Raw genomic sequence first — 18477 nt, forward strand, 5'->3', positions numbered from 1 at the left:
ATGATTTGTACTTGCCATGATTGTTGATTCAGAATACATGATTGTTATATGTGTGGCAATTCCCTTGTGGAAGGATTTGCTATAATCTATGTTATAATAAATTTATTACATGTATGTGTTATGTGTAGTCTAAGTGTTTGATAAAATGCCTAAATGAGAAAATGCTTGTTGAAATGTATTTAATGAGGGTGTTAAGATAGGATTCTCAATTACCTTATCTATTGTTACAGTTCCCTTCATGTAACCTATATCGCTACTATGTGCTTTATGGATGAAATGACTATGTATGACAACATGTGCACTATGTGTTTGTTGCAATGCTTAAATAAGATTTATATTTAAATTAGTTGTCACATACTATCTTGACTATCACATATGGATACCCGTTGTATCCGAGTATGATTGAGACTAATACATAGTCCAGACAATCGGTAATGATTTACTATCAGTGGTTGAACTATTTTCACCACCACGGACATGTTCAATGAATCTGAGTCATACGGTGATTATCGACCGAGGTTAGGACACGAGGAGTACGTATGTGCTCTATGTCAATTAATTTACCATGTGCTTGTACCAATCGGACTTGTCAAGTAACTCGATTGGCCTTATGTGTGTTTACCATGTATGGACAATACTACCTGAATCTAAGGTACCACTTACCATTGCAAAGCCTGTTTAACCTTGGTACCACAATCCGCTAAGACTCATGAGTCGGGCATGGTGGTGTATGTGACACCGTGGTCGAGTTTTCGGCCTACGTTGGGGTGATGAGCCTCCTCGTAGTGACCAGTGAGCAACCCAAACTCATGAACCGAATATGGTGGTGTATGAGACACCGTATTCGAGCTGTCAGCCTACGCTAAGGTGAGGAGCCTTCCCATAGTGACCTTGAGTATAAAATAGGCCTACAATTAGGTGATGAGCCTCTTGTAGTGACCTCGAGTATGAATTAAGCCTATGCTAAGGTGATGAGCCTCCCGTAGCGACCTATAGTGTAAACTCGCGAACTTGCCTGTCGTATGTGATTAACTAGGATTGACGACCCTAGATGGATCATTATTTGGGTAAATGATATAAAGGAAGGTACCTTAGCTTCCCAAACCTGCTGTATGAATAGGTGTAATTAAGAACTTGGCTAATCACGCACATGTACCACATTGCATGTGCCTTTTGCCCTGGAGTTGAGCACAGCGGGAGTGTTACTTGCACGACCATGAGATGATGTCACAGAGAGAGTGTATGCAAGGGCATACATCATTATTGCATCCCATCATTGCATTAACAAGAGTACTTAGGAATGCTTGTTGTATTGCTTTATCATTATTACTTGACTGAATTGATAACATGTTGACCTTTGCCTTATAGCTCCACTGAGTTGATCACTCACTCCCACTCTGGGACAGTATTTTAAAACACCAACTAGAATCTATTGTAGTTGCAGAAGATGTGTCGGCTTATAAGTTGGAGCCGGTCTTCTACGACGATGAGGAGGAGTTCTCTTACCTGCAAATCTCTGGCGAGTTTATGTAGACCTGAAGTTGCGTCACCGAGGTTATAGGGATATGGATTAGATGACATTACACTTTATCATTTTGTACATTTTTAGAACTATACATGTAATTATTTAACCTGGTATTATGTTCATACTCTGGGGACCTACAACCACTTGTATGCTTTATGTACTTATCATAGTCTTTCGCTTGCATAATCTAATTTTCTCTGGAGTATGATATGCTGATTTGGTATAATCTCATTCATGTTTAATGCACTAATATGGATAATATTTAATCACCATTATCTATATTGCATAAGTGATGCGTTGGAACTCGAGAGTTGAGCGTCTGCTCGACCCTCGGTTTTCAGGGCGTTACACATCTCAACAGCAGCAACAACTAAGGGAAAATACACAGTACTCATACCAGAACAAGCAAGCAATGTTGGCCAGAAAATTCACTCCATTTGCACAAACATACATCCAGATCATGACAATGTTAGTGCAAAAACAACTTCTCACACAACTCCATCCTCGCCCTCCATCAAACCCCTTACCACCCAGCTATAATGAAAATGAGTATTGTGTATATGACCAACTCGAGGCCATCTTACGGACCACTACTTACTTTGAAACATGTGGTCCAAGACTTGATCGAAAGCCAGAAGATCAGGATCACCCCTCAGGCCCATGCTATGGCTCATGCTAACATTCTTCAAAATCCCTTGCCATCACATCAAGTAGGGCCCAGCTCGTCATTCACTTCTACCATTAACAACATCAAGGAAGGACGTCCTTTGTACTCCTTCCCGCATAATCCATACATGCAATTATGTCTGACCTAGCAAGTTGGTCATGAGGGTATCGACAGACACCCCCACTCGAACCACAGGTATTTTTGGAAGCAACACCAACAACAGAGCCTCTCATCCTCCAAGGGGCACCCCCAACATCAAATTTCACATCTTAAAGCTCAAATAGGTCAAATTCTGAACCTCTCATCTTGCAAGAAAGACCCTCAAATCTTGCTCCGTTGGCCTTATAAGGGGTACCTCTTGCCTAGGAGCAATCTCCTGGTTTTCTTCTCTTACCCCATCAATTGGCACATGCCAGAAGGACCACTCCCCCACAAAACACACCCCAAATAGGGGAGGAGGGTCCTATCACGGAATAACCAAAACCCTAAGAAAATTTGGTTATGTTCCAAGGAAAGACGCCAAACCTATGCTCCCACCATTATTAGACCTACCAAAGCTCCCTCCATTTCCATCCATTGAAAAAGGTATGGGGAAGAAGACAAGATAGAGAAGAGGACAAAAGGGAAGATTCGAGCTACAAAATACGGAGAGGAATGTCAAGACAACAACCTTGGATGAACAGAGAGGGAACTGCTATTGTTGGAAGAAAAGACGGACAGGGGCGGTAATCGGATTACCGCGGGCGGATTACCGCTCGCTCTTGACATCTGTGCCCACTACTGTAGAACTTGCAAATCTCAAAAGAATGTCAGAAGTTAACGGGTGGTAATCTGATTACCGCTTGGACATGCATTATGCACTTGTCACGCATGAGGCCCGCCATGGAAGCCAGGGGAAGCCAAAAAACCAAGATACTGTGTAATCAGATCAGTAGAAAGGTTTGAAAAGCAATGCGAAAGGCGAAACTAGATAAGCAAATTCTGATATATATGAAAGGATGTACACAGAAGATACATGGACAGAAAAGATAAAGAAGACACTATTCATCAGGACATAATCATCCGTGTCCTTCGAAGGAACTTTAGGGCCCAAAAGAGCCCCCCAGCAAAGCGCACGCCACCACAAGGAGCATAAGCATTCCCTAGAATGAGACTAATGCTGTACTACTCGCACCAGGAGCTATATTCTCTCATCGGATCAACAAAAGCACTAGCGTCATAACCCTTCAGAGCAGCTTCTAACTCATAATCGGGGACCGCTCTCCAGTTTGCCAGTTCGGATGGTGGGCTGAATGGTACAAGGGGACTACCAGTCAACTGCTAAAAGTGTCTCTCCCCCAAGTACCACTTCATCACCTGAGGATCCTCCAAAATGTGATAATGAGGTGAGGCTTGGAAAGCTTCCTAGGCCTCAGGAACCATGGTGTGGAACTGGCAAAAACAATCCAGGGTCTGGATAAGAGAACAGACAAAGAGATAAAGGCATGAAAAGACGATTGCTCACATCATCAGGAACCATGACATCCACGTTAGATCTCCAAGTGAGATCTAAAAATTGTCGGGTTTGGCTGTGGTTATCCTCATACCACAACATCATACGAGGGAAGGGAGGGGTGCGATTTATCAGAGTGGGCCCCAAATGTGGAAAATGGCCAAGAAAGCAAACTTACACAATGATTGATCATCAAAATACGCATCTAAGAGGAAAAAGATGAGGGAAAAAAGGTCGATACGCACCTTGATAACTGGATAAAAGTTAGTCAACAATCTGCTATTACAACGACTGGCCTTGTTTAGCCCTTTGTACAAGTGGGCTAGAAGAGCATCATTCTAGTTATATGGCATAGGAAAAGTGATATCTGCCATGAGTGACAGCAGATGGGAGCTCACTAACTCATTTCTATGACAGAAGATCATGGATCCCAAAGTGTACAAAATTAAGGCGAGAGCTTTCACAATAGCTTTGGCCTTAGTCTGCAGAAATCGGCAAGAGAAGTTCACCGATAGCCAGAGTAACTTGAATCAGGGTCCCAAGAAGTCTGGAGAATGAGGAACTATCCTTAGAAGACTCATCCAGTCATCCTCTGTGGGAACGGGGAGATCCTCCTTGAAGGGAATGGATCCCCCCTTGTATCAAGGAACAAGCTGAATGAAAATGTCATGGGGGGTAATTCCCCATTCTCTAAAGGGGAGATGGAACGTATGGGTCTTAGCACGCCATCGCTCGGTCAACACTGATAAAAGCGCCATATTTTTCTTGCTCAAATGAACTCTGAACGAGCCATAGAGTGGAGTACGCTCCAACACCGAAAAAAATAATGGCGGGTGATCCATGAACCAATCTAGCCAATGGCTGCGGACCCCACAACCCCTCAAGACAGCAGGAGCCCCTCCTTCTCGTGCCACATCAGAGAGGTGTCAACCCTCCCGAGGTACTTAACAAGGATTGACAGACTGGCTAGAAGGCCCAGCCTCACTTCGACCATGACGGGGCATGTTGCAAGGTTAACGTTCACAGGTAAGTATCCATCCCTACCTTCACAAATGACTCAGACATTCCAAAAGAGGAAGACACATCATGAATGGTCCCTTGAATGCTCACTGACATGATTTTAATGCCCATTGCAAGGCCCATTCTAAAGCCCATTGGCCAAGGCCCATTCCAAAGCCCATTGACCAAGGCCCATTCTGAGGCCCAAGGCTCATTCCAAACTCCACTTTCCAAAGCCCACATTTTAAGGCCCATGACCTAAAGCCTGTTTACAAGGCCCATGATCCAAGACCACATTCCAAGGCCCCTTATTCAAGGCCCATTGTTCCAAGGCGCATTCTCCAAGCCCATTGTCTAAAGCCCATGATCCCAAACCTATTTTACGGCCCATGATCTGAACTCACTTAGAAAATCCAAATCCACACATGGGACCAAAATCATGCCAAAAGATGGGACCCACTCCAAAATAATGGCCCACCATCAAAATGCACAAAATTGGAAGATCCAAGTAGGCCATGAATCATCAATCTGATCCATCAAAGAATTACATTTTAGTGGCCACCACTTTATGATATGCAAGGCTTGGACCTTCTCCCAAAAATGAACAAAAATAAATGAAAAAAAAAATAAAAAATCCATGCATAAACAAGAGTGGGGCAGTTTTCTTAATCACACTCCACTCCAAAATAATAATAATAATAATAACACATCATTTCTTGGCAAAAAAGAAAATTTTCCAGCAAGGGCAAGATACTGGAATTCATCCAAAAAAAAAACACATTTCCTTCATCTCTCTTGATGAAAAATAAAGCTCCATGGTTATGAGGGGAACGAAGCCCTGAAAATCCATGAACATGGATTCCAAGATCAACCACATAGTCCAAACAAGCTGCACAAAGAGAAGAAAAGACTACCTCAAGAAAGAAAATTCAAAAGAGGAAAAGCAACAAAATAAGGAGACAAGGATTAATACAAAGGAGAAACAAAGAAAGAAGAGGCAACAATGACGCCTCTGGAAGAGAAATCGGGAAGAAGAAATAGGGAAGCGAGAACTGGTCCCTGACTAGCACCCCAATTCAAACCAATGGACAAACGGGTGCGGGGCGGTAATCCGATTACCGCCCGCGGTAGTCGAACTGCCGCTCTTTAGCACCCTGTACTTTTAGTACTTGGGTGTTACTGTATAACCAAATTTGGTATAAATGCAAACTTAGTTTAAGTAAACTTTTACATCCATTCTAGCCTAAATCCAACCGTTAAAAGTAGTCCCAATCCATACATCAAGCTATCTATCCATCGATTTCCAAGATGGATCATCATACCATTAAAGAGACCTATTTTCTTAGGATCCCAACTTCATTGATGGACAAATCAAACCGTCCATTGTTAACATCAAACCCCGAATCCTTAGTTCCACCATTTATCAGGCCATGCCACTCAATGTTGGAATCCATTACGTGACCACTACAACCAAGCCATTCATTAGTTACATCAGGTAGACCATAAATTTATATTAGAACTCCTTAGATAAACTATGAATCAATCACAACGTTCCATTAATCGATCTAACGATTAATTTCCATAGCTCGACCATCCGGTTGTAAAACTAACCATAAACTGACCGAGTAGTAGCCATGCTTGAGATTTGGACACATGACTTAACAAGACATGATTCAATCCGTTGATGACTCTAATCAAAGATGGTTCCTACGTAACATATTACTACTAATGAAGATAAATGAATAAATAAATAAATAAGTAAATATTTATGTATACACATAATAATAATGTACAAAGATAAAAAGAGTAATAACATTATAATAATGTAAATAATATTATTATAAACTTTAATAGTAGTAAGGGTATTATCAACACATGAAACAGATGGTCCCGAATGCACAGATGATCCCTAAGGGTCTTTTGACAATTGATGTTCAAATTTGGTATGACCCGATCGTCGGATCAACGCGAATCCATAAATAAGACCTAACTCAAGTTGTGGGGCCCACCTGAACTTTAGATCTACCTAATTTTTAGTCTAGTGTCCTAAGGGGGACTATCTAGATTGAATGGATGGTGTGGATTGTGCCATACAACCCCGTGGACCCCACCATCGATCCCGAGGTTGCATGGTGCGTGGTGCAGTGTTGTGCACTAGACCGCACTTCCAGTCAAACCGGGTTTGATCCGAGAATTCCCGCAAAGAGGAAGGATTCCTCTCTTTTACTGTTTCTGCCAGCGGACGGATAGACGTCAGTAATTTTTTTATCATGGCCCATAAATCGGGGCCCACCTTCATGAACTGAACCATCCATCAGATTCAGACAGCGGGCTCGAACAAAACCACACCCTCCACACAAGTTCATGCATGCATGCATGCACACAAAGGCAGACCCAAACCGAGCCGCGTGTGGTACATTTTTGAAAATGGAAACTATTTTCATTGCCAGCTTGGCAATCCGCGTGTGCCCCTTGTCCTTTATCTCGGCCGTTCAATGCCAAGCAATCCTAACCCTCCACTTAAAGTAACATGATTTAGGGCTCTCTTCCATAGCCAAAAGAAAACAAAGGCCAGTTTTGTAATACTGGCCATATTTTGAAGTGGTTTTAACAGATCAAATCTTGACCATTTGGATTCAATCCAAAGGCCTAGGAAAGCTAGGTTTTCCTATAAAAAGGGAGAGAAAATACCTCTCCACCCGTCTTCTACAAAAACCCAAGAAAACTAGCCGCCACCTTCTCCATTCAAACCCACCAACCAAATGAACGTAGAGCTTCATTTTCTTGCTCCTGCCAGCACCACATGGACGGTCTAGACCCTCCAACAGCATCATTTTGAAAGAAGGTGGCCCGCATCCAAATTCGCCATTAGAGCCACTTCTTCTTCATGGCTGTTCACCATACTGAGTCTGCTTGTGTTTGGGTTCGTTCAGACCTTCTTGAGCTCCCAAACAAGAAGGAAGAAGAAGGAGATAGTCGAAAGAGGTAAAGAAAAAAGAAACCAGGAAGGAAGGGAAAGTGAGAGGGTGATGTTTCTCGTTGTGTTGCACTGACTCGACTCACCCCAGCCACGAGTTGGGTCTGGGCATGTTTGATTGAGCCTTATCTCAGTTCAGAGACTGTTGGATGATAATGAAAGGCAGAGAGAGCGAGAGAGAGAGAGAGAGAGAGAGAGAGAGAGAGAGAGAGAGAGAGAGAGAGAGAAGTGCAATTGTGTTGCCACACCGAGCCGGGTCAAGGAGGAATTGCTACCGAGCTTGGGTCTGAGTCTGTGCCACTCATGGCTAAAACTCCGTTAATGGCAGCACCAACATGCACTCGGGCTGTTTTAGTGAGTTGGGGGTTGCTACCGAGTCAGGGCTGGAAATGGGGGGAGTTACGGTTTGTGTTTCGGTCTTGCTGGGTGAGTCTCGGCCTAACATTCTTGCTGGACTTCCAACAGGTGGAAAACACGTAGAAGGAGAAGAAGAAAGAGAGAGAGTGTGAGTCACAGCTGAGTCAAGCTGTGTGAGGTGGGGCTGCTGTCAGTCGAGTTGGGGCTAGTTTAGTCTAGCAACTCTGCTGGACATGTGGGCTTGAGTGAGGAGAAGAGAGAAGAGAGACTGGTTAAGCATGTACTCTGACTGATCGACAATCATGAAATTTTAAAATTTTGTCTCATTAAACTTTATTTTTATTACCATTTTAAGCATTTAATAGAAATAAACATAAACGCACAAAAAAAATGCACAAACAAGATAATTAATTAACAATGCACAAACCAATATCATGCTTTAAGTTGGAAAATCTATTTCTGTCAAGCGGTTTGGTCAGTATGTGTACGTGCTATGTTATATATCAAGAACCCTATGTTGTCAAATTCCATAGTGACTAACCACTTTAGAATTATGGACTTGTTCAAAGATGGAAAGTTCACCTTCATATGAAGATCAACTAAAAGTTCAAGTTCAAGTGCATGTTCAAGTCCAAGAGCAAGACCAACTTCAAATGCTACTATAAGTTCAAGTGCTACTACAAGTTCAAATGCAAGTGCACTACATGGTCAAGATCTAGTTAAAGCTTCAAGTGTATAAGATCACGCTTTAAGTTAATCAAGTAGAAGATATACCGAAGCTACTAAAGATACAAAGTTCAATGTTCAATATTCAGGTATAAATGACCTAAGAAAGACCTTAGGATTAGGTCATTCATATTCCATATTTGGTGTGGGTCATTATACTTCTTATAGGCTTTCCCCTTTTTATGTGAAATCGCGTGATCTTTGACTAGTCGAGTATGAGCTCGACGTGTTAAGCATGTACTCTGACTGGTCGACAATCACGAAACTTTTAAATTTCATCTTTTTAAATTTTATTTTTATTACCATTTTAATAATTTAATAAAAATAAACATAAACACATAAAAAAGTATAAAAATAAGATAATTAATTAACAATGCACAGACCAACCTCATGCTTTAAGTTGGAAAATCTATTTACGTCAAGTGGTTTGGTCAGTACGTGTACGTGCTATGTTGTATATCAAGCACCCTGTGTTGTCAAATTCCATAGTGACTAACCACTTTAGAATGATGGACTTGTTCAAAGATGGAAAGTTCACCTTCATGTGAAGAATGGTGGAAAGTTCACCTTCATATGAAGATTAACTGAAAGTTCAAGTTCAAGTGCATGTTCAAGTCCAAGAGCAATACCAAGTTCAAGTGCAACTACAAGTTCAAGTGCAACTACAAGTTCAAATGCAAGTGCACTACATGGTCAAGATCTAGTTAAAGCTTCAAGTATAAAAGATCACACTTCAAGTAAATCAAGTAGAAGATCTACCGAAGCTACTGAAGCTAAAAAAATTCAATGTTCAATATTCAGGTATAAATGACCCTATAAAGGCCTTAGGATTAGGTCATTCATAATGCATATTTGGTGTGGGTTATCACACTTCTTATCTGCTTTCTCCTTTTTATGTGAAATCGCGTGATCTTCGACTAGTCGAGTATGTGCTCGACTGGTTAAACATGTACTCCGACTGGTCGACATTCACGAAATTTTAAAATTTTATCTTATTAAATTTTATTTTTATTACCATTTAAAGCCTTTAATAAAAATAAACATAAACAGACAAAAAAATGCAAAAACAAGATAATTAATTAACAATGCACAAACAAATATCATGCTTTAAGTTGGAAAATCGATTTCTGTCAAGCGGTTTGGTCAGTATGTGTACGTGCTATGTTGTATATCAAGCACCCTGTGTTGTCAAATTCCGTAGTGACTAGTCACTTTCGAATGACGGACTTGTTCAAAGTTGGAAAGTTCACCTTCAAGTGAAGAATGATGGATAGTTCACCTTCATATGAAGATCAACTGAAAGTTCAAGTTCAAGTGCATGTTCAAGTCCAAGAGCAAGACCAAGTTCAAATGCTGCTACAAGTTCAAGTGCTACTACAAGTTCAAGTGCTACTATAAGTTCCATTGCAAGTGCACTACATTGTTAAGAACTAGTTAAAGCTTCAAGTGAACAAGATCACACTTCAAGTAAATCTAGTAGAAGATCTACCGAAGCTATTGAAGCTACAAAGTTAAATGTTCAATACTCAGGTATAAATGACCCTAGAAAGACCTTAGGATTAGGTCATTGATATTGCATATTTGGTGTGGGTTATTAAACTACTTATAGGCTTTCCCCTTTTTATGTGAAATCGTGTGATCTTCGACTAGTCGAGTATGTGCTCGACTAGTTCGAACCTGATATGTGGTCATCTACACTGTCCATCCACACCGTCTAGGTAATTGGATGGTGGGACAGACATAATGCATGTGTTGTATCCATACCGTCCATCCATTGGCTTGCCCGCCATGGTGGGTCACGCTCCTGGATCCCCACCACGATGCATGTGTTGTATCCATACCATCCATCTAACTGGCGAGCTTGTCTCCAGGCTTGAGACTAAAAATATGACAGATTTAATATCAAGTGGACCACACTACAGGAAAACAGTGGAGTTGAACGTCTACCATTGAAACCCCTTTGGGTTACAAAAGTTTTGAATCAATATAATTTTTATTTTTCCTCCTTGTTCAGGTCTTTGTGACCTTATGAATAGACTGGATGGGAAATAAATACTATGGTGGGGCCCACTGGAATTTAACTACGAAAATCATTATCAACACTGTTAGATGTGGTATGGTCCAGTTGATCTTTTGATATGATTCATTTTTTTTTATATATAATACTCTATATTAATCTTTAAAAATAGATGAATTGTGTTGTGATTTGACCTATTTGATGCAATTGAGGCCATGATGATGTATATTAGGCCCTTTTGCGAGGCTATGGGCCCACTGTATGTTTGGTCCTGTGTGGGCCACTCCTTGGGAGCAATGTTGGTTAAAGGACCACATTGATGGGCAATGATGGTTGAACGTCCACATTGTGACCTTCCCTTAGGCCTTGTTAAGCCCATCCTCATCATTCTCTAGTGGGTTAATCCAAACGATTGGGCCCTATTGATATTGCTTGATCCATTATCGGTCATCCATCTATGGACACCACCTTACGTCAAGGTTGATTATCGGGGCCGATTCCGATTATCGAGGCCGATTCCAATTAATAGGCTGATTATTAAGGCCAATTTCGATTATCGAGGCTGATTATTGAGGCTAATTCCGATTATCGAGATCGATTCTGATTGTTGAGGCCGATTATCGACATCGATTCCGATTGTCGAGGTCGATTGTTGAGGTCGATTCTAATTGTCGAGGCCGATCATTGAGGCCAATTCCAATTGTCGAGGCCGATTGTTGAGGCCGATTCTAATTGTCGAGGCCGATTATCGAGGCTAATTTTGATAGTCGAGCCGATTGTCGAGACCTAATGTGATGTATATGCGGCCCGTATTTGAGGCCCATTGTGATGTGTATTCAGGCCGTGTTTAAGGCCCAATGTGATGTGTATGAGGCCTATGTCATGAGGCCCATTGTGGTGCATTTCAGGGCCAGGTGATGGAGCCCATTGTGATGTATAGTAGGCCCATGTGAAAGGCCCATCGTGATGTGTATTAAGCTCTTGAGTGAGGCCCATGGTCTTGTATATTAGGCCCTTGTGTGAGGCCATAGGTCCACTATATGTTAAGCTCTATGTGGGTCATTCCTTAGGGGCAATGTTGGTTAAATGTCCACATTGTTGAGGCTGATTGTTGATGCTGGTTATTGATACTGATTATGAGTATGTGACAGTATAGCATCATGATACATGCCCACACACATCATCTTCATGTATATTATGAGAAGTGATTGACCATTGCATATGCCATAGTACAGATGGTTTATGAGACTCCCTAATAGGTAGAGTTATCCCACATGAGTGTACGGTATGCGAAGGATTGATGCATGATTGGACTACATGACTCACGCATCTTGCATTATGTGATTGTGATTACTATACGCCCTAGCGACATCAGGGCTGTGACCTCCACTGTCATGTGGTGGATGACCAGATGGGACACTGGAAATGTTTAGGTTCGAGCATCTGGGCACTTTAGATATCTGTGGGTAAAAGTGCCTAACCTCTGAGGACAGGAGACGCCCCAACATTGAGATCGAATGGATACATGAGCGCTCGAGTGCCGAATACCAGGAGGCCGCATCTCCCACTATGTCATGGTCGGTTGGGAGGGAGTGTGGCCTTATCTGCCCGAGGGTAGTGGACATAGCTAGGCTGAGTTTGACCAGCTCGTAAAGGGGTTCATTATCGACGTGCCGGGTAGGTATTAGCTGACTACTGGCCAGGCGGATAATGAGGTCTCTTCCACTTGCATGGTTGAGCGTCTAGGGGGCGGGATTGCATGTAGAGTGTATTAGACCCCGACGATGATCCCAGAGATGTACAATACTAATATGTTGACTTATTAAGCAGGAGTTGCATACTCATTCATTCATTCATTTACTATCCACTCGGGGTGGTGGTGCGTAACTATTTATTATGTGTACCTTCGCAATGGCAAGGATTTCGGTTCGGGCGCACGACTAACCTAAGATCAGGAGTTTACCACACTGAGTCTATCTATCCAAATTTAGGTATAGGACTGGTTTGGATAGAAGTCCTTTGTGATAGACCTCATATCCTGTGATACCATGTACTACCATCCCGACTTTACACTGTAGCTTGGTCATTTCAATCGCACCACATACCGCATATTGCATTACATCCGCGGCATATGTGATTTTGGATTGCTATGTTTCTACATTTCTATGACCTAGATGAGGCTGATGGTATTCATAGCTCTTCCGAATTGCATATTGTATTGCATTCTCGGTATATAATATTTGACTCATTATGTATCTACATTCCATAGCCAACCTACATTACTTTCTTAGTATATGATATTAGCTTATTATGTATTTGCATCGCATATCCTTGATAAGGTTTATGACATTTCTATGTACTTACCAGTATTTCCATTTACTCTGATACTACATTCTGAGCACATATATACTGCTCACACACTTACACCACCCTCTAAGCTTTATATAAGCTTATGCATAATAGATGCGTGCAGGTAACGTTAGGACGTAGTCGTAGCTAAGCAGGATTAGGAGCGTGCGACTGAGCTTTGTGAAGATTTTATTATATGCATGTATTTTCCCTTTTAGCATTGTACTTAAATGATTATATTAGTGGATATGTGGTGATGATGTTGTTCTTGTGATTTGGGTATACTTGTGGTTATGCTTCTTACGAGACAATTCATATTGAAAATCCTCCTTGTAGGATCCTAGGATTGGAAACTGGCGTATAGGCACTGGGAGCCGAGAATGGGGTGCTACGGAGGCTGTCGGCACCGGATTCGGCAATCGAAAATTTTTTAAGCCCGGTTTCCGAGTTTGGGGTGTGACATGGATATCAATCTAGGGGTGATCTAACTCCTTTCAAAATTTCATGGGCTTGAGTCAGAAAATTGATATTTACACCTGAAAGAGTTTGATGAGATCATAGTCACTTTATATTTTCCAAACGTATTTGAAGACACAATCAGGCTAAAACTCTTTCCCTTTTCTTTGAAAGAGAAAGCTAAGACGCGGTTACATTCACTACGTCCTAGATCTATTGGCACATGAAATGACATGAAAAGGGAGTTCATTAAGAAATGTTTCTCATACCATAAGACGAACACCCATAGAAAGTCAATAATGAACTTCGCCCAAAGGGAAGATGAAACATTCTTCTAATGTCGGGAGGGTTTAAGGATCTTGTCAGTTCATGCCACAACATGGTTTTGAAAAGTGGCACATCACAAACTTTTTCTATGATGGACTGACATCTCCCATGTGCCAAATGGTTAAGACAATGTGCAATAGGGAATTCATGAATAAAAATGTCCATGATGTGTGGGACTATTTGGATAGACTTGCTGAAAATGTACAATCATGGGACACATACCCAAAATCAAGCACCATGTCTAGGCCAATTCAATCTAAGGAGAGGGGTGGAATGTATCTCATGAAAGAAGATGATGATATCAATTCTAAAGTGACTAATCTTATAAGGAAATTCGAGGCCATGGAATTAAAGAAGGATAAGGTTAATGAAAATATTTGCGGTATTTGTGATGGAAACATTCACATAACTGAAAATTGTCCAACAATACTTGCCTTTCGTGGGTTGCTGAATGAGGAATCCAATGCCGTGAACAATTATCAAAGACCTTTCAATGGACCTACCTCCAATACATAAAATCCTAGTTGGAGAAATCATCCAAACTTTAGTTGGAGGAATGGACAAACAGCTACCCCTCAAGGTTTCTTCAATCAAATTCCAAATTAAGTGAAACCACCGTTTCAAAAACATATTTGAGACCAAGAGCTAATCAACCAGGAAATCAGATCAGCTTTGGGATCACTTTCGTCATCTATTCAAATAATAGAGTTGCACTTAACAATTGGGAGAAAGGGGATGCTTCTTGCTCAACCTCTCCCCAATCTTAAACCGCAATATGAGATAAGTGATCCAAGCTCTCCAAATTAGATCGAGCAAGCCAAGTCTATCCCCACTCTTAGGAGTGGGAAGATAATTGACAAACCTATTCCGGTAATGTCACGCCCCAAACTTGGAAACCGGGCTCACAAAATTCTCGATCGCCGAATCCGGCACCGACAGCCTCTATAGTACCCCATTCTCGGCTCCCAGCGCCCATTTGCCTGGTTCTGATCCTGGGATGCTACGAGGAGGATTTTTAACGTCATTTTAATTTATAATAAGCATAACCAAAGGCATAACCCACAAATAACAACCAAAAACTCCATTACATTTCCACTATGATTAAAAAATTTACAAGTATAATGAGCATAAAGGGAAATATAATGATAATGGACAAAAGCTCCAAGATGATCTGCTATGCACTCTTGCCTCAGCGCTCTGCGGTCCAACGTCACCTGTACGCAACGGTCATGCATAAGCTTATAGAAAGCTTAGAGGATAGTGAAAGTGTGTGCGCAAGGTAGTAATACAATTATGCAGTATTAGAATAATACGAAATATGCTGACGAATCCATGAATACTATTAACCGTACCAAGGCTATACGATGCAAGGCATAAATAATGTCGGCTATACTAAGGTCATGCGATGCGAGATGCAACTCAAGCATACGAATCCTCATCTAAGTCCACATATCACTACAACTCAACTCTATAATATAACCGGGGTCTAGTACACTCCAACTAGGTTGCCGCCCTATCGGGCACAACAAGGTGAGTGGAAAAGACCTCACTATCTGCCTACCAATATTGAACTCAGCTCGTCGATAGTGGATCCATTCCTCGAGCTGGTCAGACTCAGCCTAGCTTTACCCCCTCCTCTCGGGTAGGTAAGGCCGCACCCCCTTCCAACCGACTACGACATAGTGGAAAGCGCGACCTCCTGGTAATCGACACTCGGCGCTCATGCACCCACTCGGTCTAGACGTTAGAGTAACCTCCTGGTACCATAAGGGTTTAGGGACTTTCACCCAGCGATATCTATAGCACCCCATGTAGAACAAGATTTTTGGTATCCAATCCTGTCAACCACGATACTCCTGTGGAGGCTATAGCCCTGATGTCACTAGGGCGTATAATAACCATGTCATACAATGCAAGATCCATGAATCGCGCAATCCAGTCATACAGCAAATATGTGCATACCGCGCGCTCGTGCGGGCAACTTCCCTTACTAGGGAGTCCATAATAATCTGCCCAATGGCATATGCTATGATCAATCACTCATCTCATCACAAGCATGCAGATGATGCATATGGACATGTATCATGATGCTATGGTGTCACATACCCATAATCGGAATCGAAAACCGGAATCGATCAATCACATACGGCGAATGGGGCCTACTTATTTGGGTTAACCCACGCAGAGAATGGGCCTAACAAGGCCTAAGGGAAGGTCACAATGAGGACATCTAACCATCATTGCCCATCAATGTGGACATCTAACCAACATTGCTCTCACGGCATGACTGCCAAAAACATTATCACATACATCATGGTGGAATCTAAATCAAATGTGTTGAATCAATGGGCCGAATCAATGGGCTGCATCGAATTGGGCCGAATTGATGGGCCGAATCAATTGGCCAAGTCAAATGGGCCGAATCAATTGGGCCGAATATATATCAAAATCGGGCCCACCCCTATGTAGTTTGAGATTCGACCTATTCATAAGTTAATATAGAGATAGATGAAGTGAAAACAAATGTCAATTTAATTGGAAACTACCGTGGTTCATAGGAGTTTGAACGGTGGATGTCACGGTCCACTATTTAAATGGTGAGGTCCACTTAAACTTTAGATCTGACTCACCCATTGACCTCATGCCACAAAATGATCTCACAAATGGTTGGATGTTTTAGATACAACACATGCATCATGGTGGGCCCTACCGTCCAAACAGTGGATAGTGTAGATAAAGCACATACACCATTGGGGCCCACACCACATGATGAAACACATACACCTGGAGTGGGTTCCACCGCTAGAAGAGCTTGGAATGTACACGTACATCACGTGGGACCTGCAGAACTCTGGACGTTAAGAGAGAGAGAGAGAGATAGCAGCTACATGGCTGCTTGTACGAGCAGCATGGCTGCCTCCTTTACTTTTTCTTTTTCCTTGTCTTTTTTTTCCTGAAACAAAACAGAGGTGGGTCCCACGTAGGGCCCACCACAACATACATATAATATAATATAATATATATATATATATATTATATAATATATATAATATAATATAATACATATTATGCATCTGACGTCCAGGCCGTCCAAGGCCTGGACAGTAACATACATCATGGTGTTGCCCCACACGTGGGGTGGGTCCCACCGTCCAAGGATGGTGGACGGTTGGATGGACACATACACTGTGGTGTGGCCCATCAAAATGGATGGACAACGTGGGTGGGTCTTATGGACCCCATTGTCAGTACACCTCTACTGTCAGTACACTGATGTCGTCAGTGTTGAAACGTGGTATCTTTCACTCAGTCTACCACAAGAGCTATGGATCTGGGCGTGGATAGATATCAAGGAGGGCCCCACACAGACGTGGGTCCTACCGTCCAGGGGTGGTGGACAGTTTGGATATAACACGTACACCATGGTGTGGCCCATCTGGACGGATGGAGGGTGTGGATGGGTCCCATGGACCCCACCGTCCGTTCACACCACTGTTAGCCACCGTACTAGGGAACCATACCAAGACCCAGCGTTGAAAGGAGGTATCTTTCACTAAGTCTACCAGTTGAGCTAGGGTCTAGGCCCCACATTGAAATAAGGTATCTCCACTCAGTTTGCCAGTTAAGCTATAAAGCTGGGTCCCATGTCAGACCACACTTCACGTTAGCCACCCTACTGTTCGTTGGCACTTCACCGTCAGCCACTCTGTCCAGCGTCCCTAGACAGACGGTGTGGAAGTACACCTCATCAAGGTGGGTCCCATATGGCCCACCTATTTTGAATCAGCCTGATATTTGTGTTTCCCTTTCACCCGGGCCTGTGTGACCTTCCGGTCATGCAGGCCCCTAAAAAGGATCAAGGTGGCCTACTTATTTAGATGGCATGGATAAAATACACACATTATAGGTGGGCCATAATCATAGAAAGAGAGAGAGAAAAAAAAAGGGAGAAAGAGAGAGACATCGGTAAAGATGGAGGGGCCCCGCCACTATGGGCCCCTTTTTTATACAAAGCCTACATCAAGGTGGGTCCCACCATAAGTGGGCCCTTACATCACAAAAAAATAAAGGAGTGGAGATCCAAGATCACCCATCGTCTTCTTCTTGCTCCCTTGGCTTCCTTTGCTCCTTAGCTTCGATCCTAAAGGAGGAGATGGAGTTCGGATGGTTAAGATGGGAGATAAGAGGGTAGGAAGTGGGCCACACTTGTTGCTTGGGAGAGTTTGGAGAGGCTTGGACGTATGGAATTCTTAGGTTGCTTGGAAAGTGTGTTTGAGAAATGAGAGAGAGGGTTGTAAAGAAAGAGAGAGGGATAGGTGATGGAGTGATGGATGTGGTAAGTGATGGGTGTGTAAAAGCTTTTTGACTTTTGGGGTAAATAGTGTAAGAAAGGTATGGGCTTGTGTAAGAACTTTTTGACTTTGGGGTTGCTTAGGAATGGGTGAAAGGTGATGTGTACTTGACATGAGATGTGATATGGTTGATTGATTGATGGGATTGATTTGACATGTTATAGAGATTCTCTTGGGTTTTACAACGCGCGGCATTTTCCTCTAATCGAACGTGGGCCCACATCTCCTGGCCT

The sequence above is a fragment of the Magnolia sinica genome, chromosome 2 (assembly GCF_029962835.1).
Source record: "Magnolia sinica isolate HGM2019 chromosome 2, MsV1, whole genome shotgun sequence".
In the NCBI taxonomy this organism is placed as follows: Eukaryota; Viridiplantae; Streptophyta; class Magnoliopsida; order Magnoliales; family Magnoliaceae; genus Magnolia; species Magnolia sinica.